The sequence below is a fragment of the Geotrypetes seraphini genome, chromosome 1, assembly GCF_902459505.1.
Source record: "Geotrypetes seraphini chromosome 1, aGeoSer1.1, whole genome shotgun sequence".
NCBI classification, from domain to species: domain Eukaryota; kingdom Metazoa; phylum Chordata; class Amphibia; order Gymnophiona; family Dermophiidae; genus Geotrypetes; species Geotrypetes seraphini.
This window is the reverse complement of record NC_047084.1, coordinates 21632467-21656498: the sequence shown is the minus strand read 5'-3', so window position 1 is coordinate 21656498 and position 24032 is coordinate 21632467. Positions and strand designations below refer to the sequence as shown.

The window sequence follows — 24032 nt, the reverse complement described above, 5'->3', positions numbered from 1 at the left end:
ACACAGAGCTTACACTAGAAAAAAACCTAGTGGCTTGTTGGTCTAGTGGTATGATTCTTGCTTAGGGTGCAAGAGGTCCTGGGTTCAATTCCCACACAAGCCCTTTGATTTCTAGGGCAGGTTCAAGGTGACAGATGGGCATGGCTTGGTACTGATCAGACTTTATGCTCTCTTTGTCGGAAAAGACAACGGGCGGTAATAAGGTACAGCGATGGCACCGCAAAGCAATAGTGCCAGAAACCTAGAAAAAGAAAGGCTGGGAAAACACCATAAGCCTCTTCCATCTGACTCTCTGTGACATCTACTCTCCTAGTTACTTGTTGTAAGCTTTCTAGAATTCAAATACAACCTCTACACAGGAAGCCGTTCCACGAATTAGTAACCCTTTCTGTCAAGAAGATTTTCTCAGGTTATTTCTGAATCTATGCTTTTTCCCCTTTTTTCACCGCCCCCTCATTCCAATGCTTTTTTTCAAATGTAAGAATCTTGTTTCCAGTGCATTTGTGCCACCTAGGTATTTAAACGCCTGAATCCTGTTACCCCTCTACCGCCTTTCTTCAAAAGTATAGATTTTGAGTTCTTTAGGTCTGTCCCCCATATATGCTTTATGATAAAGAGCACAGACCGTTTTAGTCAACTTCAAGAACAAGCTCCGAACCCGTATAGGGAGGAGCGAAGCCAAATCGGCCGAAGCCGGAGCGAGAAGATGGGATGGGGGAGGGGGGAGGGAAGAGGGGAAAAGGAACCAATCAGCGAGGGGGGGGGGGAAAGGGGTTAGGAGAAGAGGGGGAAACGGAGGGGAGGTCGTCCATTTTCCCGAAGGAGACCCAGGGAGACTGACGCGACTTCTTACCTCCTCTCACGTCGGAAAAGTTTTAGCCTGCAGTTCAGCACTCAAGAACCGTTCTAGGCAGCAGCCTACCTTCAGCGACTTCGCCTCTCTTCTGAAGCAGGCCCATTGCGACGCCAGCCCATCTGCCTTGCTCTGCACTCAAAACCAGTAAGTGTGCGAGGAGTAGGCAGATGGAAAAACCCGCGGCCCTCGCGGCCCTCAAAGCCCTGGTTTTCGCCGCCTGTGGTTTCTGTCCCTTGTGCCGGGAGAGAAGGGAGGGAGGGGGCGCCCGCTGGGAGCGAGTGCGGCGCCACGTTGCCCGGCGCCGGCCTTCATCGTCGCTCCAGCGGACCCCTGCGGGACTTCCGGAGCACCGCCTGCAAGGACACACAAAAAAAAAAATCGCCGACCGGAGTTTCGATCCCTCACTCCGGGAGGTGGTGGTCAGCCTTGCCATCGCCGTGCGCTCCCTTACCCTGTGAGGAAGGGGGCGGGCCATTTGTAGATGCACGAGTGCGGCACCACGAGGCCCGGCGCCAGCCTCGATCGTCACCACGTGGTCAGGTGCCGGCCGCACTCGCAATGACCCTGGCCACAAAGCGGGTAAGTTCTCCCCGCGTGCGGCCATATCTGCCATGGAGAGTGCGGCACCACTTGGCCCAGCGCCGGCCTCTCTCCCCGTGCGCTGCGGCGGTCCCCCGCGCCATCAGGGCCAATAGGGCGGGTAAGGTCTTCGCGCGCCCAGTGAGCCGCCATGGAGGAGGGCTCACGCACCACGCGGTCACCCAGACTAGCGTGGCAGCAAGGAAGGGGTTTTTGCTGGCCATGCGTCCGAGACTCTCCTCCTGCTTGTGCTCACATGAGAGCTAATACCTTGCTTTCACTGTGCTCTCTCTACTGAGAAACAGGATTTGTCCTGCTTGCTATCATTGGTTTAATACTAGTCTCCTCAAAAAATAATAATAATAATAAATAATAATAAAGTTTCCATTCCCTCACGGCTTTTCCGCCTGGCTGGGTTAGTCTAGCACAGTAATATGAGGCTATTTATTATACTGTCAATTCACTGCGGGTGACCTTTAAATCCAATATCAATGTTTTTCTTTATTAAGTTTCTGCTTAGACAGCATTCATAGCCAGCTAAGTTTTCTTTGCCCTCAGTCTCCAACTAAGTTATATATGACATGTTTGTACTAGATCGGGTTTCCACTGTACTTATTCCTGTACTTACAGTCTCATTCTCTTAGCATTTGTTGTAGCCATGCCATCACAGCGGAAGCCAAGATCCAAGATAACACAGCAGAAGAAGCCCGCGGCCAACACACAAAGGAAGAGAACCACACGCGTTACCACGGCGGCGGCGGCTTCTACGGCTGTACCGCCTCAGCAGGAGCTCGCCGACTTAATGACCGAGGTTCAACAGCAGATAGCTCTACATGGAGTTAACGCAGTGCGCCAACGCCTATTAGCGGGGCCAGCGGCCGTCCCAGGTGAGCCACTACAACCACGACATGCACCACTTGACTCTCCTGCCGGAGCACCGATTCCTTCATCTTCATCGGTTGATCACATATCACCACAGAATACCAGCTCACAGGGTAAGGACTCTGGTAGCTCTCACCACACAAGTTGCCCCCCTGTTACGAGGGAGACTATCCCCTCCACTAGTAGGTTAGTAAGGGACCAGTTAGCATTAGCTCAAGTCATACGGGAGGCAATAGCCACCTTTGAGAGCTCTAATATAACCCCACAATTGGAAATGGCGGCCACTAACATAACCCCACAAATAACCCCACAATTGGAAATGGCAGCCACTAACATAACCCCACAATTAGAAGTGGCGGGCACATCGTCCCCAGTGGCCCCTGGTGATATTACATGTGGGGTAACCACTCTTGCATCATCAGTCCCCCGGGCTCTCAAAGAAAAAATATGGAGGAGAGATTATATCGACATGTTCTCCCTAATACAAAGAGAGCCAGATGAGGACTATTTTGTGGAAACGGATAGGATATACATACAATTAGAGAGGGAAAAAAACCCCAAGATCTATAGATCCTTAACGAACTGGATATCCGCATTTCACGTATTTGAGTGTGGTGGTCGAAAGGGAGCCAGATATGAGTCCCTACTTAATTAGATATTCGGACACAATCATTAGGTCACATAAAAAGTATGGGGGATGGGCATGGCTAAATTATGATATTAAATTCCGCAAAAGTATGGCCGAGAATAAGTCCATAACATGGAAGCATAGAGTTTTTGACCTATGGATGGACAAAATGTCCGCATTACGCCCATTTCAGCCAGACAGATTCCCCAGCTGGCCCCCAGGCCCGGTTGAAAGACCACCAACAGAGCCTCCATACGTTCATCGACAAGCCGGTCCTTACACCGGGAAGCGTGTCTGCAGACAATACAATAACGGCCATTGCACGTGGCACAATTGTAAATTCAGACATGTCTGCAACACCTGTGGAGGCACACACCCAGCCATACACTGCAAAACCGGTAGAGACCGCAAAACGTTTACGCCACCTGCCCCTCCCCACATGGAAGGAGCTGGCCCCCTCCCCCATTAAGCCTAACGCCATACTCCCTTGGCTCCGGTTATACCCACTGAGGGAGGACGCACGAGCCATAGAGACAGGCTTCACCAAGGGTTTTTCTCTACCCTACACAGGTTACAACTTGCTTCGCCGGGACAGAGAGGGTAGGAAGGGAGGGGGTGTAGCATTATATACTAAAGATGACATTAAGGTCACGAGAATCTCAGATGTCCAGTATACTGGGGAATCCCTTTGGGTTAATTTGGCCAGAGGGAAGGACAAATGCTTGTATCTTGGCGTAATTTACAGACCCCCAAGACAACAGGATGACCTGGATATGGAAATAATCGAAGATATAGAAAATATCACCTTGCGTGGGGACACAGTATTGCTAGGTGACTTCAACATGCCTGATGTGGATTGGGTTACACTTACCTCTGCTTCCGGCAGCAGCAGGAGGCTATTAAACTCTATGAAAGGAGCAAGCCTCAGGCAACTGATGTTGGAACCGACAAGGGATCAGGCAATACTGGACCTGATACTTACCAATGGAGAAAGTGTCACAGAGGTCTCGGTGGGCGACACATTGGCCTCCAGTGACCACAACATGGTATGGTTCAATATCAGGAAAGGTTTCACTAAATCTACTACACTAACCAAAGTCCTCAAATTCAAGGACACAAATTTCAAAGAAATGGGAGACTTCGTTCACCAGGCGCTACAAAGCCAAGAAGAAACCGATAACGTGGAAGACATGTGGTCGACTTTGAAAGCAACCATACAAGAAGCAACAAACCGCTATGTAAAATCAGTAAGTAAACGGCGAAGGAACAATAAGCCACAGTGGTTTACTGCGGAGATCTCAGACCTGATCAAGGAGAAGAAAAAAGCATTCATCTCTTACAAACAATCAGGGAAGCAGGACTCTAGAGCAGACTACCTGGCCAAATCAAAAGCCGTCAAAACATCAGTCAGGGAGGCTAAATTCCTCATGGAGGAGTCTCTAGCAAAGAACATCCAGAAGGGAGATAAATCCTTCTTCAGGTATATCAGTGATAGAAGAAAAAACTCAGGCGGGATTGTACGTCTTAGGAAACCAGACGGAGACTATGTGGAAAAGGATTCGGAAAAAGCCCAACTATTAAATGAATACTTCTGCTCAGTCTTCACCCGAGAAGCGCCAGGGCTCGGCCCTCAGCTACAGACAAGGGTTGGCTCAGTTGACCCGTTTAGTAACTTTGAGTTTACGCCCAGCAGTGTCTACGGTGAGCTGTCAAAGCTCAAGGTTAACAAAGCAATGGGGCCGGACAATCTGCACCCCAGGGTGCTTAGGGAGCTGAGTGATGTCTTGGCGGAGCCACTGTCCGCGCTCTTCAACCTCTCCCTTAGTACAGGCAGCGTCCCGTTGGACTGGAGGATGGCTAACGTCATTCCACTCCACAAGAAAGGCTCAAAGATGGAGACAGCAAACTACAGACCAGTGAGTCTAACATCGATAGTGAGCAAACTAATGGAAACTCTAATCAAACACCAATTAGATAAGATCCTGGATGAGGAGAATCTACGGGATCCCCGACAACATGGATTTACTAAGGGGAGATCCTGCCAATCCAACCTGATCAGCTTCTTTGACTGGGTAACGGGGAAGCTGGATATTGGGGAGTCCCTGGACATCGTGTACCTGGACTTTAGCAAAGCATTCGATAGCGTACCACACCGCAGGTTACTGAGCAAGATGAGTTCTATAGGATTAGGTAACACATTGACGAAATGGGTTGGGAGCTGGCTTGGAGGTAGGCTCCAAAGGGTGGTGGTGAACGGCACCCCCTCCGAAATGACGGAGGTGATTAGTGGAGTACCACAGGGCTCAGTCTTGGGCCCAATCCTATTCAACATCTTTATAAGAGACTTGGCAGAAGGGCTTCGAGGTAAAATAACATTATTCGCCGATGACGCCAAACTGAGTAATGTAGTGGGCAAATGCACAACAGACGAAGATTCAGTGCCCGACAACATGATGCACGACCTACTCCTACTGGAGCGATGGTCTAGGACATGGCAACTCAACTTCAATGCCAAAAAATGCAAAGTTATGCACCTGGGCAGCCAGAATCCATGCAAGTCTTATACCCTTAATGGCGAGATCCTAGCAAAAACGGTAGCAGAACGAGACTTGGGGGTAATCGTCAGTGAGGACATGAAGTCTGCCAATCAAGTGGAGCAGGCTTCGTTCAAGGCAAGACAAATCATGGGCTGCATACGAAGGGATTTCGTCAGTCGTAAGGCGGAAGTCATTATGCCATTGTATAGATCCATGGTGAGGCCCCACCTGGAATACTGTGTGCAATTCTGGAGGCCGCATTATCGCAAGGATGTGCTGAGACTGGAGTCGGTGCAAAGAATGGCCACCCGGATGGTCTCGGGACTCAAGGATCTACCATACGAAAAACGGCTTGACAAATTACAGCTATACTCGCTCGAGGAGCGCAGAGAGAGGGGGGACATGATCGAGACGTTCAAGTATCTTACGGGCCGCATCGAGGTGGAGGAAGATATCTTCTTTTTCAAGGGTCCCACGACAAGAAGAGGGCATCCGTTGAAAATCAGGGGCGGGAAACTAAGAGGTGACACCAGGAAATTCTTTTTCACTGAAAGAGTGGTTGATCGCTGGAATAGTCTTCCACTAATAGTCTTCCACTAATAGTCTTGACTAACGAATGGCTCCGAAAATGGTGCATAGAAATGAACTTCGGATTCCTGAACCACGGCGATACACTCCAGGGACTGCAGGGGCCAGACGGACTCCACCTGACCAGAAGAGGTAGAAACGTATTTGGACATCGATTGGCCCGCCTACTCAACAGGGCTTTAAACTAGGTAAGTTGGGGGAGGGTACATACTTATATCCCAGAGCAGTAAGGAACCACCCTGAGGAGGCGAGTCGCACTGACACTACCAAATCTAAGGTAAGTACCAATGATATCCACAATTATTCAGAGAGAAAAATCACTGATAATTTAGAAGCCACACTAACTCATAAAGGAATCTCTTCACAGATATGGAGGGCTATGTATGTTAATGCACACAGCTTGGGCAATAAAATTCTAGAATTAGAGACTGAGATAGCAAACGCTGATCTTGACGTGATAGCGATATCTGAAACCTGGTTCACAGAATCGCATGGGTGGGATATGGTTATACCAGGGTACAACCTACTTCGTTGCGACCGAGTGGGAAAATTGGGGGGAGGAGTAGCACTATACACTAAGGAAAGCATCAAAACCACCAGAATCACAGATGTTAGATACACCGGGGAATCCATCTGGGTGAACCTGGCCAGAGGAAAGGAAAAATGCCTATACCTTGGTGTGATATATAGACCTCCCAGGCAACAGGAGGACAAAGACATAGAATTAATCGAGGACATAGAGAACATCACACTGCGCGGGGACTCAGTAATGCTAAGAGACTTCAACATGCCAGATGCAGATTGGAACACACTCTCCGCGACTACGGGTAGCAGCAAAAGAATATTAAACTCCATAAAGGTAGCAAATCTCAAGCAATTGGTATTGGAGCCCACCAGGGACCAGGCATTACTAGACCTAGTTCTCACCAATGGAGATAGCGTCACGGAAGTCTCAGTAGGAGACACACTAGCCTCCAGCGACCATAATATGGTATGGCTCAACCTCAAGAAAGGTTTTCCTAAGACAAACACAGCAACAAGGGTTCTCAACTTTAGAGGCACAGACTTCAACCGCATGGGAGATTTTGTCCATCAGGAGCTACATAAACAAGCAAGATCTGACAATGTGGAGGACATGTGGATGTCTCTGAAGTCCATACTACACGAAGCAACAGACCGATACATAAAAACAGTAAATAAACGCAGGAGAAACAAAAGACCCCAATGGTTCAGTAAAGAAATTTCAGACCTAGTTAAACAGAAAAAAGACGCATTTATCACCTACAAACACTTAGGCAGAGAGAGGGCAAAAGAGGACTATCTAGAGAGATCTAAAGCTGTCAAAACAGCAGTCAGAGAGGCCAAACTCCGAATGGAGGAAGAGCTAGCACGGAAAATTAAGAAAGGGGATAAATCTTTCTTCAGCTATATTAGCGACAGGAAAAGAAATAAAGATGGGATAGTACGCCTGAAGAAATCGGACGGTAACTTTGCGGAATCAGATTCTGAGAAGGCAGAACTACTAAACCAATACTTCTGTTCAGTGTTCACCCGCGAAATGCCGGGAGCAGGTCCACAGCTGCAGAAAGGAGATAATCAGAAAGACCCATTTCAAGATTTCGAATTTACGCCCAGTAGCGTCTACGAAGAAATATCAAGACTCAAAGTAAACAAAGCCATGGGACCGGATAACCTACATCCCAGAATGCTCAGGGAGTTAAGGGAAGTCCTGGCTGAACCATTATCTGTTCTTTTCAATCTTTCCCTAAGCGCAGGAAGGGTCCCCTTGGACTGGAAAACCGCTAATGTAATCCCACTCCACAAGAAGGGCTGCAGGACAGAGACAGCAAACTACAGACCAGTGAGTCTCACGTCTATAGTCTGTAAACTCATGGAAACACTGATCAAACAGAATATTGACACAATCCTAGACGAAAAAAAACTGCGTGATCCACACCAACACGGGTTCACCCAGGGAAGATCCTGCCAAACTAATCTGATTAGCTTTTTTGACTGGGTTACTAGACAACTGGATGCAGGAGAGTCACTGGACGTGGTATACTTGGATTTCAGTAAAGCATTGATAGCGTCCCTCATCGAAGATTACTGAACAAGCTGAAATCGATAGGATTAGGAGACACTCTAACTACATGGGTTGGGGATTGGCTGAGCGGTAGACTTCAGAAAGTGGTGGTGAACGGTACCCCATCCGAAGCATCAGAAGTGATCAGTGGAGTGCCGCAGGGCTCGGTCCTGGGCCCGATTCTATTCAACTTATTCATAAGAGATATGACGCGGGGACTTAGAGGAAGGGTATCACTGTTCGCCGACGACGCCAAACTTTGCAACATAGTAGGCAGAAGCTTGTTACCTGATGATGATATGACACACGACCTACTGCTTCTGGAACAATGGTCGACTACTTGGCAGCTGGGATTCAATGCTAAAAAATGCAAGATAATGCACCTGGGAAAGAGAAACCCGTGCAGAACTTATGTTCTAAATGGTGAGACCTTGGTTAGGACCACGGCGGAACGAGATCTAGGAGTGATCATTAGTGAGGACATGAAGGTTGCCAATCAAGTGGAGAAGGCTACCTCCAGGGCAAGACAAATGATGGGATGTATCCGCAGAGGTTTTGTCAGCAGGAGACCTGAAGTTATGATGCCGTTGTACAGAGCCATGGTGAGGCCTCACTTGGAGTACTGTGTCCAGTTTTGGAGACCACATTACCGAAAGGATGTGCTGAGGATCGAGTCGGTGCAGCGAGCGGTAACCAGGATGGTCTTGGGGCTCAGGGATCTCACGTATGAAGAAAGACTAAAGAAATTGCGGCTGTACTCACTTGAGGAAAGAAGAGAACGGGGAGATATGATTGAAACGTATAAGTACATCACGGGACGCATCGAGACAGAAGAGGATATCTTCTGGCTCATGGGACCCTCGACCACCAGAGGGCATCCACTGAAAGTCAGGGGAGGGAAGTTTCATGGAGACTCCAGGAAGTACTTCTTCACCGAAAGAGTGGTGGATCATTGGAACAGACTCCCACTCCAGGTGATAGAGGCTAGCAACGTGACGGAGTTTAAGAGAAAATGGGATACTCATGTGGGATCGTTAAGGGAGTAAACTCAGGGGGGAGGGATACTTGGAATGGGCAGACTTGGTGGGCTATAGCCCTTTTCTGCCGCTTTTTTCTATGTTTCTATGTTTCTATGTTACAGGTGATTGAGGCCAGCAGCGTGCCTGATTTTAAGGCCAAATGGGATCGGCACATGGGATCTATTCACAGGGCAAAGGTAGGGGAGGGACATTAAGGTGGGCAGACTAGATGGGCCGTGGGCCCTTATCTGCCGTCTATTGTTTCTATGTTTCTATGTTTTCTTATTCATCGCCCAGAGTCGACAAGACTGCGACCAGTTGCTGGCTTCCTTCCATCGACTCGCTATCCACTTCGGCATTCCCTTAGCAAAAGATAAAACAGTAGGCCCCACGTATGTACTCACATTCTTAGGGATAGAGTTAGACGTGATCAACCAGATTTCCCGCCTCCCGCCCGAAAAAATCGGAAAACTACGCGCGGCAATACACGACATGAGTGCTCGCAAGAAAGCCACATTACGCCAATTCCAAGAACTCCTGGGTTTGTTAGGTTTTGCCACCAGGGTTATCCCCATAGGTAGAGTATTTGCAAGGCGCCTAGCCAGAGCAACATCAGGCGCGACAAAACCTCACCACCACATTAGAATCACGGCAGCTATTAGGGACGACCTCAAAGTATGGGACGCCTTCCTCATGCAATTTAATGGGCTCGCCTTTTGGCAATCATCTATCGAAACAGTTGACGCATTACAGTTATACACTGACGCAGCGGGCAGCGAGGGTTTAGGGATTTACTTTCAAGGGTCATGGTCCTCAGCCCGGTGGCCAACTCAATGGCTTAACTCAGACATCCACAAAAACATTACTTTCCTCGAGCTCTTCCCCATCATGGTAGCTTTAACTTTATGGGGAGTTCAATTGGCACATAAATCCATTATCTTTAGGTCAGACAATGCAGCGGTGGTCGAAGCCATAAATAGGTTGACCGCCAAATCCCTACCCATTATCAACCTATTGCGACACATAGTTCTCTTATGCTTACAGTTTAACATTACGATCAAATCTCAGCACATACCAGGGGCCCAAAATGTTATCGCAGATTCCTTATCTCGTTCTAAGATGTCCACCTTCCGGGCGCTGGCACCAGCAGCAGATCGTCATCCGACTCCGATTCCCAAGGAATTATGGCGGTTTGGACCCCTGACGTTTGGAACCTGATGCTGCAATCGTTATCGGAAGCCACACGGCGAAAATATATTCAGCTGTTTGAATCCTACACGGCGACAGGGACAGATTACACGGTCCGCTCCCTAGTACATTTTATCTGTCAATCCAAGCTAGCTGGGGCGAAGAGGACTAGGGTGGCGGCCACGCTATCCAGCATTAGTTTCTTCACCGACGCGACAGGCACCCCAAACCCGACTAAGGCCTGCGTGGTGAAACGCATGATGAAGGGCTGGGAGCGTGAGCAAGCATCCCTCCCGGACCGCCGCCTCCCTATATCACTCAACAACCTAGTCATGCTTCTCCAAATATTACCGATAATCTGCCACGATGCATACGAGGTTAATCTCTTCCGCTGTGCCTATTCACTAGCTTTCCATGGCGCACTACGAGTCAGTGAACTCGTCCCGGCTTCCAAACGACCGGGAGCTGCCGGCGGAATGTTACTATCCAATGTCCGCTTCACCGAGTCCACCTTAGACATAAGGATACCTCATTCTAAAACCGACCAGTTCGCCAGAGGGGCCTGGCTATCGCTAGCCTCCTCTTCCACACCCATCGTTTGCCCTCTACACAATCTCCTGTGTTACATGTCTAAGAGGCCAGTGAAACCCGGTCTTCTCCTACTGCATTCAAACGGTTCACCTCTTACACATTTTAAATTCTCGAGAATTTAACACCTATCCTTCACCAAGTTAGGCATGCATGACAAACATTTTCGCTCCCATTCCTTCCGCATTGGAGCGGCCTCTACCGCCGCCGAGAATGGCTTATCCGACCATCAAATTAAAACCCTAGGGAGATGGAAGTCCAACGCTTTTCGGAAGTACATACGGCCATTCTCGGACAACTGAACCAATACTCTATCACCTACTAACCTAATCTCTTCCATCTGTGCGTTACAGGTTTTCAGAAGCACATTTGGATATGCGGCCACTCCTTTGTGCATTGGGCCCAGAGAAGAACCCTGGCGAGACCGGGGGGTGAAAATCTGGGGTTCCCGATGACCGAAGTAGTGGTCACCTGGATGGGCACTAGGGGAATGTTATGGGACCAGCTTATGCCATCGATCCTATGGGCTCTACGGTCCCGATGCCGTCCACATGCTATCATACTGCATTTGGGCGGCAATGACATCACAGGTACACACAGTATACAATTAATCAAAAAAATTCAGAGCGACTGTTTATCCTTAACCGGAATGCTTCCCCACACGATCGTACTGTGGTCCCATATTATACCCCGGTTGGTATGGAAAGGCGCCAGATCTCACACAGCCGTGGAGAGAACGCGCAAGAAATTAAATAAGTGGATGACTAAGTTTATGCCCACTGTCTGTGGGTTTACATTAACACATGAATTGCTCGAGGACAGCTGTCTAGGCCTGTACCGACCAGATGGAGTACACCTCTCCGACATAGGACTTGATATATTTACCTCTACAATACAGGATGGCATTGAGGCTACGTTAATGCGTGAAGGGCCGCAGCCATGACACTTGGGGGGAACCCGCGATAAGCGAGGTTTCGCTATCACGGGTAGTGGCAGGTAAGCACAGCACATGGGTAGAAGGCTGACATCTTTACAGTGGTTAAGACATGGGGCACGTCGCCTTGCTTGGACGGCAGGGGGCCAGGCCATGATCTTCACAACAAGGTACCGCTGACGAGGGGACACCTCCTTGAACGGGAAGGGTCCGGCGAGCTGGGGGAAGCTTGTACGGCACCCCACATGGTGCGGAATAGAGAGCGAGATGCTGTGCGCCTGACCATGTTCCTTATATGTTGCCTGGTGATGTACATTGTGTGTTATGCCATTTTCGGAAGTGCGGTTACAGTGTACAGTTCATCACCGTTCATGCTTGATAATGATGTTACGTTGATAAGTTTGATAACAGTTTATGTAATTGTGCTGTTATGGCTGCGGCCAAATAAATTCCACTTGAGTTGATAAAAGCCTGAGTGTCATCATTGTGCCACAATAGACCATGAAAGGTAAGAGCAACAGTGCTGAGTGCACAATTTGAGAACAAGCTCCGAACCCGTATAGGGAGGAGCGAAGCCAAATCGGCCGAAGCCGGAGCGAGAAGATGGGAGGGGGGAGGGGGGAGGGAAGAGGGGATAAGGAACCAATCAGCGAGGGGGGGGGGGAAAGGGGTTAGGAGAAGAGGGGGAAGCGGAGGGGAGGTCGTCCATTTTCCCGAAGGAGACCCAGGGAGACTGACGCGACTTCCCTCCCGCCCACCCTTCACTACTGTCGCAGCCAGTCTGGCAGGCAGGTAAGCACAGCACATGGGAATAAGGCTGACATCTTTACAGTGGTTAAGACATGGGGCACGTCGCCTTGCTTGGACGGCAGGGGGCCAGGCCATGATCTTCACAACAAGGTACCGCTGATGAGGGGACACCTCCTTGAACGGGAAGGGTCCGGCGAGCTGGGGGAAGCTTGTACGGCGCCCCACATGGTGCGGAATAGAGAGCGAGATGCTGTGCGCCTGACCATGTTCCTTATATGTTGCCTGGTGATGTACATAAGAACATAAGAACATAAGCAGTGCCTCTGCCGGGTCAGACCAGAGGTCCATCCCGCCCAGCAGTCCGCCCCCGCGGCGGCCCAACAGGTCATGACCTGCCTTAATCACCAGAAGGGGCCCCCTTGCCCCCTAGGTTTCTCATCGAAGTCCTATCTTCCCATCAATGTCCTAACCCTCCGGCCTTGCACCTGCACGACCTGGTGAGCTGTCTATACTTATGCAACACCCCAGCACCTCCCTCAGTACCCCACGATCCCCTTTTCCCTCAGGAATCTGTCCAATCCCTGTTTGAATCCCTGTATTGTACTCTGCCGGATCACTTCCTCCGGGAGCGCATTCCATTTGTCCAAGACCCTTTGGGTGAAGAAAAACTTCCTTGCATTTGAAGAAAAACTTGTGTGTTATGCCATTTTCGGAAGTGCGGTTACAGTGTACAGTTCATCACCGTTCATGCTTGATAACGATGTTACGTTGATAAGTTTGATAACAGTTTATGTAATTGTGCTGTTATGGCTGCGGCCAAATAAATTCCACTTGAGTTGATAAAAGCCTGAGTGTCATCATTGTGCCACGATAGACCATGAAAGGTAAGAGCAACAGTGCTGAGTGCACGATTTGTGAGTTGTCATCCGCGAGAGGACCGAGACAGAGGGGTCTGCCATAAGGGACGTATGCAGAAAACACATTTTCCAGGGATCAGAGTGGCGCAGCGGGAGCGTGCTGGGCCCATAACTCAGAAGTCGATGGATCGAAACCATCCTCTGCTAGGACACAGCTAATTTTTTTTCAAGAATTTATATAATTTTACCAGGATACAGGGATTCCAAATACAAACCCAGAAATGACCCGCATCCACCAGCACAACTTGCATAGCAGCAAAGCAAAGTGGCTTGTTGGTCTAGTGGTATGATTCTTGCTTTGGGTGCAAGAGGTTCTGGGTTCAATTCCCAGACAAGCCCTTTGATTTCTAGGGCAGGTTCAAGGTGGCAGAATGGCTTGGTACTGGTCAGATTTTTTGCTCTCTTTATCGGTAAGGACAACGGGCGGTAATAAGGTACAGCGATGGCAACGCAAAGCAATAGTGCCAGAAACCTAGAAAAAGAAAGGTTGGGAAAAAAACCATAAGCCTATTCCATCTGACTCTCTGTGACATCTACTCTTCTAGATACTTGTCGCAAGCTTTCTAGAATTGAGATACAACCTCCAAACAGGATGCCGTTCCACGAATTAGCAACCCTTTCTGTCAAGATTTTCTCAGGTTATTTCCGAATCTATGCTTTTTCCCCTTTTTTCCACGCCCCCTCATTCCAATACTTTTTTTCAAATGAAAGAAGCTTGTTTCCGGTGCATTTGTGCCACCTAGGTATTTAAACGTCTGAATCCTGTTACCCCTCTACCGCCTTTCTTGAAAAGTATAGATTTTGAGATCTTTAGGTCTGTCCCCCATATACGCTTTATGACAAAGAGCACAGACCGCTTTAGTCAACTTCATGAGTTGTCATCTGCGAGAGGACTGAGACAGAGGGGTCGGCCATAAGGCAGGTAGGCATAAAGCACATTTTCCAGGGAGCAGAGTGGAGCAACGGGAGCGTGCAGAGCCCATAACCCAGAGGTCGTTGGATCGAAACCATCCTCTGCTAGGAGAGGCCTGATTTTTTTTCATGAACTTATCTAATGTTACCAGGCACACAGGAATTCCCAATACAAACCCAGAAATGATCCACATCCACCAGCACATCTTGCACAGCAGTAAAGCAAAGTGGCTTGTTGGTCTAGCGGTATGATTCTTGCTTTGGGTGCAAGAGGTCCTGGGTTCAATTCCCAGACAAGCCCTTTGATTTCTAGGGCAGGTTCAAAGTGGCAGAATGGCTTGGTACTGGTTGGTTTTTTTACTCTCTTTGTCGGTAAGGACAACGGGCGGTAATAAGGTACTGCGATGGCACCGCAAAGCAATAGTGCCAGAAACCTAGAAAAAGAAAGGTTGGGAAAAAACCATAAGCCTATTCCATCTGACTCTCTGTGACATCTACTCTTCTAGATACTTGTCTCAAGCTTTCTAGAATTGAGATACAACCTCCAAACAGGATGCCGTTCCACGAATTAGCAACCCTTTCAGTCAAGATTTTCTCAGGTTATTTCCGAATCTATGCTTTTTCCCCTTTTTTCCATGCCCCCTCATTCCAATACTTTGTTTCAAATGAAAGAAGCTTACTTCCGGTGCATTTGAGCCACCTAGGTATTTAAACATCTGTATCCTGTCACCCCTCTACCGTCTTTCTTGAAAAGTATAGATTTTGAGATCCTTAGGTCTGTCCCCCATATACGATTTATGACAAAGAACACAGACCGTTTTAGTGAACTTCATGAGTTGTCTTCCGCGAGACGATCGAGACAGAGGGGTCAGCCATACGGGAGATAGGCAGAAAGCACATTTTCCAGGGAGCAGAGTGGCGCAGCGGGAGTGTGCTGGGCCATAACCCAGAGGTCGATGGATTGAAACCATTCTCTGCTAGGACACACCTAATTTATTTCAAGAACTTATGTAATTTTACCAGGCACAAAGGAATTCCCAATACAAGCCCAGAAATGATCTGCATCTATACACAGAGCTTACACTGTAAAAAAATCTAGTGGCTTGTTGGTCTAGTGGTATGATTCTTGCTTAGGGTGCAAGAGGTCCTGGGTTCAATTCTCAGACAAGCCCTTTGATTTCTAGGGCAGGTTCAAGGTGACAGAAGGGCATGGCTTGGTACTGATCAGACTTTATGCTCTCTTTGTCGGAAAAGACAACGGACGGCAATAAGGTACAGTGATGGCACCGCAAAGCAATATTGCCAGAAACCTAGAAAAAGAAAGGCTGGGATAACACCATAAGCATATTCCATCTGACTCTCTGTGACATCTACTCTACTAGTTACTTGTTGCAAGCTTTCTAGAATTCAGATACAACCTCCAAACAGGAAGCCGTTCCATGAATTAGTAACCCTTTCTGTCAAGAAGATTTTCTCAGGTTATTTCCGAATCTATGCTTTTTGCCCTTTTTTCCACGCCCCCTCATTCCAATGCTTTTTTTCAAATGAAAGAAGCTTGTTTCCAGTGCATTTGTGCCACCTAGGTATTTAAACGTCTGAATCCTGTCACCCCTCTACCGCCTTTCTTCAAAAGTATAGATTTTGAATTCTTTAGGTCTGTCCCCCATATACGCTTTATGACAAAGAGCACAGACCGTTTTAGTCAACTTCATGAGTTGTCATCCGCGAGAGGACCGAGACAGAGGGGTCGGCCGGAAGGGAGGTAGGCATAAAGCACATTTTCCAGGGAGCAGAGTGGCGCAGCGGGAGCGTGCTGGGCCCATAACCCAGAGGTCGATGGATTGAAACCATCCTCTGCTAGAAGAGGCCTGATTTTTTTTCATGAACTTATCTAATTTTACCAGGCACACAGGAATTCCCAATAAAAAACCCAGAAATGAACCACATCCACCAGCACAACTTGCACAGTAACAAAACAAAGTTGCTTTTTGGTCTAGTGGTATGATTCTTGCTTTGGGTGCAAGAGTTCCTGGGTTCAATTCCCAGACCAGCCCTTTGATTTCTAAGGCAGGTTCAAGGTGACAGAATGGCTTGGTACTGGTCAGATTTTTTGCTCTCTTTGTCGGTAAGAACAACGGGCGGTAATAAGGTACAGCGATGGCACCGCAAAGCAATAGTGCCAGAAACCTAGAAAAAGAAAGGCTAGGAAAACACCATAAGCCTATTCCATCTGACTCTCTGTGACATCTACTCTCCTAGTTATTTGTTGCAAGCTTTCTAGAATTGAGATACAACCTCCAAACAGGAAGCCGTTCCACGAATTAGTAACCCTTTCTGTCAAGAAGATTTTCTCTGGTTATTTCCAAATCTATGCTTTTTCCCCTTTTTTCCACGCCCCTTCATTCCAATGCTTTTTTTCAAATGAAAGAAGCTTGTTTCCGGTGCATTTGTGCCACCTAGGTATTTAAGCGTCTGAATCCTGTTACCCCTCTACCGCCTTTCTTCAAAAGTATAGATTTTGAGATCTTTAGGTCTGTCCCCCATATACGCTTTATGAGAAAGAGCACAGACCGTTTTAGTCAACTTCATGAGTTGTCATCCGCGAGAGGACCGAGACAGAGGGGTCGGCCATAAGGGAGGTAAGCAGAAAGCACATTTTCCAGGGAGCAGAGTGGCGCAGCGGGAGCGTGCTGGGCCCATAACCCAGGGGTCGAAAGATCGAAACCATCCTCTGCTAGGACACACCTAATTTATTTTCAAGAACTCATCTAATTTTACCTGGCACACAGGAATTCCCAATACAATCCCAGAAATGACCTGCATCCACATGCAGAGTTTACACTGTGGCTTGTTGGTCTAGTGGTATGATTCTTGCTTAGGGTGCAAGAGGTCCTGGGTTCAATTCCCAGACAAGCCCTTTGATTTCTAGGGCAGCTTCAAGGTGACAGAAGGGCATGGCTTGGTACTGATCAGACTTTATGCTCTCTTTGTCGGAAAAGACAACGGGTGGCAATAAGGTACAGCGATGGCACCGCAAAGCAATATTGCCAGAAACCTAGAAAAAGAAAGGCTGGGAAAACACCATAAGCCTATTCCATCTGACTCTCTGTGACATCTACTCTCCTAGTAACTTGTTGCAAGCTTTCTAGAATTCAAATACAACCTCCACACAGGAAGCCGTTCCACGAATTAGTAACCCTTTCTGTCAAGAAGATTTTCTCTGATTATTTTTCGAATCTATGCTTTTTCCCCTTTTTTCCACGCCCCCTCATTCCAATGCTTTTTTTCAAATGAAAGAAGCTTGTTTCCGGTGCATTTGTGCCACCTAGGTATTTAAACGTCTGAATTCTGTCACCCCTCTACCGCCTTTCTTCAAAAGTATAGATTTTGAGATCTTTAGGTCTGTCCCCCATATACGCTTTATGACAAAGAGCACAGACCGTTTTAGTCAACTACATGAGTTGTCATCCGCGAGAGGACCAAGACAGAGGGGTCGGCCATAAGGGAGGTAGGCAGAAAACACATCCTCCAGGGAGCAGAGTGGCGCAGCGGGAGCATGCTGAGCCCATAACCCAGAGGTCGATTGATCAAACCATCCTCTGCTAGGACACACCTAATTTTTTTCAAGAACTTATGTAAATTTACCAGGCATACAGGAATTCCCAATACAAGCCCAGAAATGACCTGCATCCACACACAGAGCTTACAGTATAAAAAAAAACCAGTGGCTTTTTGGTCTAGTGGTATGATTCTTGCTTAGGGTGCAAGAGGTCCTGGATTCAATTCCCAGACAAGCCCTTTGATTTCTAGGGCAGGTTCAAGGTGGCAGAATGGCTTGGTACTGGTCAGATTTTTTCCTCTCTTTGTCGGTAAGGACAACGGGCGGTAATAAGGTACAGCGATGGCACCGCAAGCAATAGTGCCAGAAACCTAAAAAAAGAAAGGCTGGGAAAACACCATAAGCCTATTCCATCTGACTCTCTGTGACATCTACTCTCCTAGATACTTGTCGCAAGGTTTCTAGAATTGAGATACAACCTCCACACAGGAAGCCGTTCCACGAATTAGTAACCCTTTCTGTCAAGAAGATTTTCTCAGGTTATTTCCGAATCTATGCTTTTTCCCCTTTTTTCCACGCCCCCTCATTCCAATGCTTTTTTTCAAATGAAAGAAGCTTGTTTCCGGTGCATTTGTGCCACCTAGGTATTTAAACGTCTGAATCCTGTCACCCCTCTACTGCCTTTCTTCAAAAGTATAGATTTTGAGATCTATAGGTCTGTCCCCGATATACGCTTTATGACAAAGAGCACAGACCGTTTTAGTCAACTTTATGAGTTGTCTTCCGCGAGAGGACCGAGACAGGGGGGTCGGCCATAAGGGAGGTAGGCAGAATGCACATTCTCCAGGGAACAGAGTGGCGCAGCGGGAGCGTGCTGGGCCCATAACCCAGAGGTCGAAGGATCAAAACCATCCTCTGCTAGGTAACACCTAATTTTTTTTCAAGTATTTATGTAATTTTACCAGGACACAGGAATTTCCAATACAAACCCAGAAATGACCCGCATCCACCAGCACAACTTGCATAGCAGCAAAGCAAAGTGGCTTGTTGGTCTAGTGGTATGATTCTTGCTTTGGGTGCAAGAGGTCCTGGGTTCAATTCCCAGGCAAGCCCTTTGATTTCTAGGGCAGGTTCAAGGTGGCAGAATGGCTTGGTACTGGTCAGATTTTTTGCTCTCTTTGTCGGTAAGGACAACGGGCGTCAATAAGGTACAGCGATGGCACCGCAAAGCAATAGTGCCAGAAACCTAGAAAAATAAAGGTTGGGAAAAAACCATAAGCCTATTCTATCTGACTCTCTGTGACATCTACTCTTCTAGATACTTGTCGCAAGCTTTCTAGAATTGAGATACAACCTCCAAACAGGAAGCCGTTCCACGAATTACTAACCCTTTCTGTCAAGAAGATTTTCTCAGGTTATTTCCGAATCTTTTCTTTCATATGAAAGAAGCTTGCCTCCGGTGAATTCGTGCCACCTAGGTATTTAAACCTCTGCATCTTGTCATCCCTCTACTGCAGGGGTGTCCAAGTAGCAGTCCGAGGGCCGCATGCGGCCCAGTGAAGTATTTTGTGCGGCCCTGATCTAGGGCGATGCAGTGTTTTCCTCTGCTGCCCCCGGGTGTTTATCGTCTTGCCAACTCCCTCCTCTGTCTTGCTGCAGTATTTGTGCGGCCCCAGAAACATTTTTTTCAGCCAATGCGGCCCAGTGAAGCCAAAAGGTTGGACACCTCTGCTCTACCGCCTTTCTTTAAAAGTATAGATTTTGAGATATTTAGGCCTGTTCCCCTTATATACTTTATAACAATGAGAATAGACCGTTTTAGTCAACTTCATGTGTTGTCTTCTGCGACAGGTCCGAGACAGAGGTGCCGGCTATAAGGGAGGTAGGCAGAAAGCATATTCTCCAGGGAGCAGAGTGGTACAGCGGGAGCATGTTGGGCCCGTAACCAAGAGGCTTGTGGATTGAAACTATCCCCTGCTAGAACAGGCCTGCCTTTTTTTCAAGAACTTATCTCATTTTACCAGGCACTGAGGATTTCCCAATGCAAGCCCAGAAATGACCTGCATCCACCAGCACAACTTACACTGCAGCACAGCACACTGGCTTGTTGGTCTAATGGTATGATTATTGCTTTGGGTGCAAGATGTCCTCGGTTCAATTCCCAGACAAGCCCTTTGATTTCTAAGGCAGGTTCAAGATGGCAGAGTGGCTTGGTACTGGTCAGACTTTTTCTCTCTTTGTCGGAAAAGACAAAGGGCGGCAATAGGGTACAGCCAAGGCAACAGAAAGCAATTGAAGGGTCATATACTTCTTGTAAGTTTATTCAAACCTGATTTTGTCCTATATGAAGACTGCTAAAACAGTTTATATTTGCCAAGAAACCACAAGGCCATTTTCTCTTTTTATTCTGAGCTCTGTGTCTTACACTCTGTAGCTGAGTAATATTGCCAAGGTCATTCCTCCTCATGTACTAAGCCCCACATCCTATGTTTTAGCTGAGTGATTTAGTTCTTCATGAGACAGGACTTAGATAAGAAACATTTACTAGAACTTAGATTAAAGACAGTATTATATGCCATAGTTATGAAAATTTCCCCCTAAACCTCCCCCCCCCACTGTTTGTTTGCTACCTCTTTCTAGCTGCTTTTATGTATCCTGTTACCAAATATGGTCTTAGCATCCATACTCCTATTGTCATATACTAAAAAAACTGACCCATGTAAAATGCTATAAATATGTATGCAGCACTCATAATAAATGGACATCTCTTTGGAATAATAAGCGTTTCCCTGAGCGTCCTTTCTAAAGAGACTGTCTCCATATATATCTGAGAGACGACATAGTATGGGCAAGGTGGTATTGGGACCAGAACCGGACCGGGTCCGTTTCAGCAATATTCCTAAAAAACTAGAAAAAGGAAGATAGGGAAAGGCCTTCTGCCTATCTGTGCTCTCCTTATCAGAAAAGAGAAAGGGCAGCAATAGGGTACAGCGCTGGCACAGCAAAGCAATAGTGCTAGAAACCTAGAAAAAGAAAGTTTGGGAAAAAAAACATAAGCCTATTCCATTTGATTCTCTGTGACCTCTGTTCTCCAGTGTTTGGCAAGCCACATGCGGCTCTTTAGCCACTTGAGTGTGGCTCTACCAGTAGCCAAAATTTTCCTGCACAGAAGGGCCCCGACACTGCAGCTGTTCTCACAAGCTGCCAGCTGCTGCCCTGAAGATTTCCCTCTGCCACAACTTCTCATTTCTGACAGGGCAGATCGCTGCAGAGGGAAAGCTTTGGGGCAGCCGCCGGCAGTTTGTGAGAATGGCTCCCTCAGAGCCGGATTAAAGGATAGGGCCCTAAATGGTCAGGGGGGCCTGCTGGTGCGGTGCTTTAGGGCATCTCCCTTACCCTTGCTGGATTCACAGCAGAGTCATTGCTCGGCCTCCCCCTAGAATCATCGTCCCGGGCCCCCTCCAGCATCATCGTCCTGTGCCTTCCCCCCCCAGTGTCATCACCACGGATCCTCCCCGGTCGACCCTCCCACCGCAAGAAGACTGACAAACCTCCTTCCAGCACTCGTCGGCAGCCTCAGCACTCTAAACAGGCTGCTTCACAGTTCGCGGCCTTCTGCTGGCGAGTCCCTCTGCAGCATCACTGATGACATCATCAGTGATGCGGCAGAGGGAATCACTTGCAGAAGGCTGCAAACTGCAAAGCAGCCTGTTTAGAGTGCTGCAGCTGCCGACGAGTGCTGGAGGGAGGTTTGTCAGTTGTCTCGCGGTGGGTCAGCAAGGTTCACATGGGAGGCAGAACTAAATGTCCCGTTGGACTGGAGGACGGCTAACGTCATTCCACTCCACAAGAAAGGCTCAAAGATGGAGACAGCAAACTACAGACCAGTGAGTCTAACATCGATAGTGAGCAAACTAATGGAAACTCTAATCAAACACCAATTAGATAAGATCCTGGATGAGGAGAATCTACGGGATCCCCGACAACATGGATTTACTAAGGGGAGATCCTGCCAATCCAACCTGATCAGCTTCTTTGACTGGGTAATGGGGAAGCTGGATATTGGGGAGTCCCTGGACATCGTGTACCTGGACTTTAGCAAAGCATTCGATAGCGTACCACACCGCAGGTTACTGAGCAAGATGAGTTCTATAGGATTAGGTGACACATTGACGAAATGGGTTGGGAGCTGGCTTGGAGGTAGGCTCCAAAGGGTGGTGGTGAACGGCATCCCCTCCGAAATGACGGAGGTGATTAGTGGAGTACCACAGGGCTCAGTCTTGGACCCAATCCTATTCAACATCTTTATAAGAGACTTGGCAGAAGGGCTTCGAGGTAAAATAACATTATTCGCCGATGACGCCAAACTGAGTAATGTAGTGGGCAAATGCACAACAGACGAAGATTCAGTGCCCGACAACATGATGCACGACCTACTCCTACTGGAGCGATGGTCTAGGACATGGCAACTCAACTTCAATGCCAAAAAATGCAAAGTTATGCACCTGGGCAGCCAGAATCCATGCAAGTCTTATACCCTTAATGGCGAGATCCTAGCAAAAACGGTAGCAGAACGAGACATGGGGGTAATCGTCAGTGAGGACATGAAGTCTGCCAATCAAGTGGAGCAGGCTTCGTCCAAGGCAAGACAAATCATGGGCTGCATACGAAGTATAAATTAGATACGATCCTGAACGAGGGAAATCTCCGGGATCCCAGCCAACATGGATTCACCAAAGGTAGGTCATGCCAGTCCAATCTAATAAGCTTCTTTGACTGGGTAACAAGAAGACTGGACTCAGGAGAGTCCCTGGACGTCGTGTACCTGGACTTCAGCAAAGCGTTTGACAGCGTCCCACACCGCAGGCTGCTGAACAAGATGAAATCTATGGGATTAGGAGAGACTCTAACTGCATGGGTTAAAGATTGGCTTAGTGGCAGACTTCAGAGGGTGGTGGTCAACGGTACCCTTTCTAAAATGTCAGAGGTGACCAGCGGAGTGCCACAGGGTTCGGTCCTGGGCCCACTCCTCTTCAACATATTCATTAGGGATCTGACTCAAGGGCTCCAAGGCAAGGTAACCTTATTCGCTGATGACGCCAAACTATGCAATGTAGTAAACGGCTATAATCTTCAGGATGCTATGGAGCACGACCTGCGTACTTTAGAAAGTTGGTCCTTGATCTGGCAGCTGGGCTTCAATGCCAAGAAATGTAAGGTCATGCATCTCGGCAACGGAAATCCTTGCAGAACTTACACCCTGAATGGAGAAACTTTAGCCAAGACTACGGCAGAACGAGACTTAGGAGTAATCATCAGTGCTGACATGAAAGCATCCACTCAAGTGGAGAAGGCTTCATCTAAAGCACGACAAATGATAGGCTGTATCAAGAGAAGCTTCGTCAACAGGAAACCTGAAGTCATAATGCCACTGTACAGAGCCATGGTGAGACCGCATCTGGAATACTGTGTTCAATTCTGGAGGCCACATTACCGTAAGGATGTGCTCAGAGTTGAATCGGTTCAGCGGATGGCCACCAGGATGGTCTCGGGGCTAAAGGGTCTCCCGTACGAAGAAAGACTGAGCAAATTGCAGCTCTACACTCTCGAGGAGCGTAGGGAGAGGGGAGACATGATTGAGACATTTAAGTACATCACGGGACGGATAGAGGTGGAAGATGATATCTTTCTTCTCAGGGGACCCTCGACCACAAGAGGACATCCGCTCAAGCTCAGGGGAGGGAAGTTCCGTGGAGACACCAGGAAATACTTCTTCACGGAGAGAGTGATTGAGCATTGGAACGAGCTTCCAGTGCAGGTGGTCGAGGCACGCAGCATCTCAGACTTCAAGAACAAATGGGATACCTATGTGGGATCCCTACGAGGTCATGCCAAGGGATAGGGTCACTAGGACTGAATGAGCGGGTCAGTAGAGGGACATTATAATTACAATTATTCTTTAGGGGGTCAGTAGATTTAAGAGGGTGGGTAAATGGTGTGGGCAGACTTGAT

The 24032-nt window shown here is 48.0% G+C and overlaps 10 non-coding genes across 10 annotated transcripts; all 10 read left to right on the top strand.

Annotated features, from left to right (window-relative positions):
- The first annotated feature begins 31 nt into the window (after positions 1-31).
- Positions 32-103, top strand: TRNAP-AGG. Its single transcript has one exon. It is a non-coding gene; the product is annotated as a tRNA-Pro (tRNA).
- A 13713-nt stretch (positions 104-13816) lies between these two features.
- TRNAP-UGG lies at positions 13817-13888 on the top strand. Its single transcript has one exon. It is a non-coding gene; the product is annotated as a tRNA-Pro (tRNA).
- An 802-nt stretch (positions 13889-14690) lies between these two features.
- Positions 14691-14762, top strand: TRNAP-UGG. Its single transcript has one exon. It is a non-coding gene; the product is annotated as a tRNA-Pro (tRNA).
- A 799-nt stretch (positions 14763-15561) lies between these two features.
- Positions 15562-15633, top strand: TRNAP-AGG. The gene has a single exon. It is a non-coding gene; the product is annotated as a tRNA-Pro (tRNA).
- A 616-nt stretch (positions 15634-16249) lies between these two features.
- On the top strand, positions 16250-16321 carry TRNAM-CAU. The gene has a single exon. It is a non-coding gene; the product is annotated as a tRNA-Met (tRNA).
- Positions 16322-17306: 985 nt separating this feature from the next.
- TRNAP-AGG lies at positions 17307-17378 on the top strand. Its single transcript has one exon. It is a non-coding gene; the product is annotated as a tRNA-Pro (tRNA).
- An 809-nt stretch (positions 17379-18187) lies between these two features.
- TRNAP-AGG lies at positions 18188-18259 on the top strand. The gene has a single exon. It is a non-coding gene; the product is annotated as a tRNA-Pro (tRNA).
- A 610-nt stretch (positions 18260-18869) lies between these two features.
- Positions 18870-18941, top strand: TRNAM-CAU. The gene has a single exon. It is a non-coding gene; the product is annotated as a tRNA-Met (tRNA).
- A 120-nt stretch (positions 18942-19061) lies between these two features.
- TRNAP-UGG lies at positions 19062-19133 on the top strand. Its single transcript has one exon. It is a non-coding gene; the product is annotated as a tRNA-Pro (tRNA).
- Positions 19134-20121: 988 nt separating this feature from the next.
- TRNAP-UGG lies at positions 20122-20193 on the top strand. Its single transcript has one exon. It is a non-coding gene; the product is annotated as a tRNA-Pro (tRNA).
- The last annotated feature ends 3839 nt before the right edge of the window (positions 20194-24032 follow it).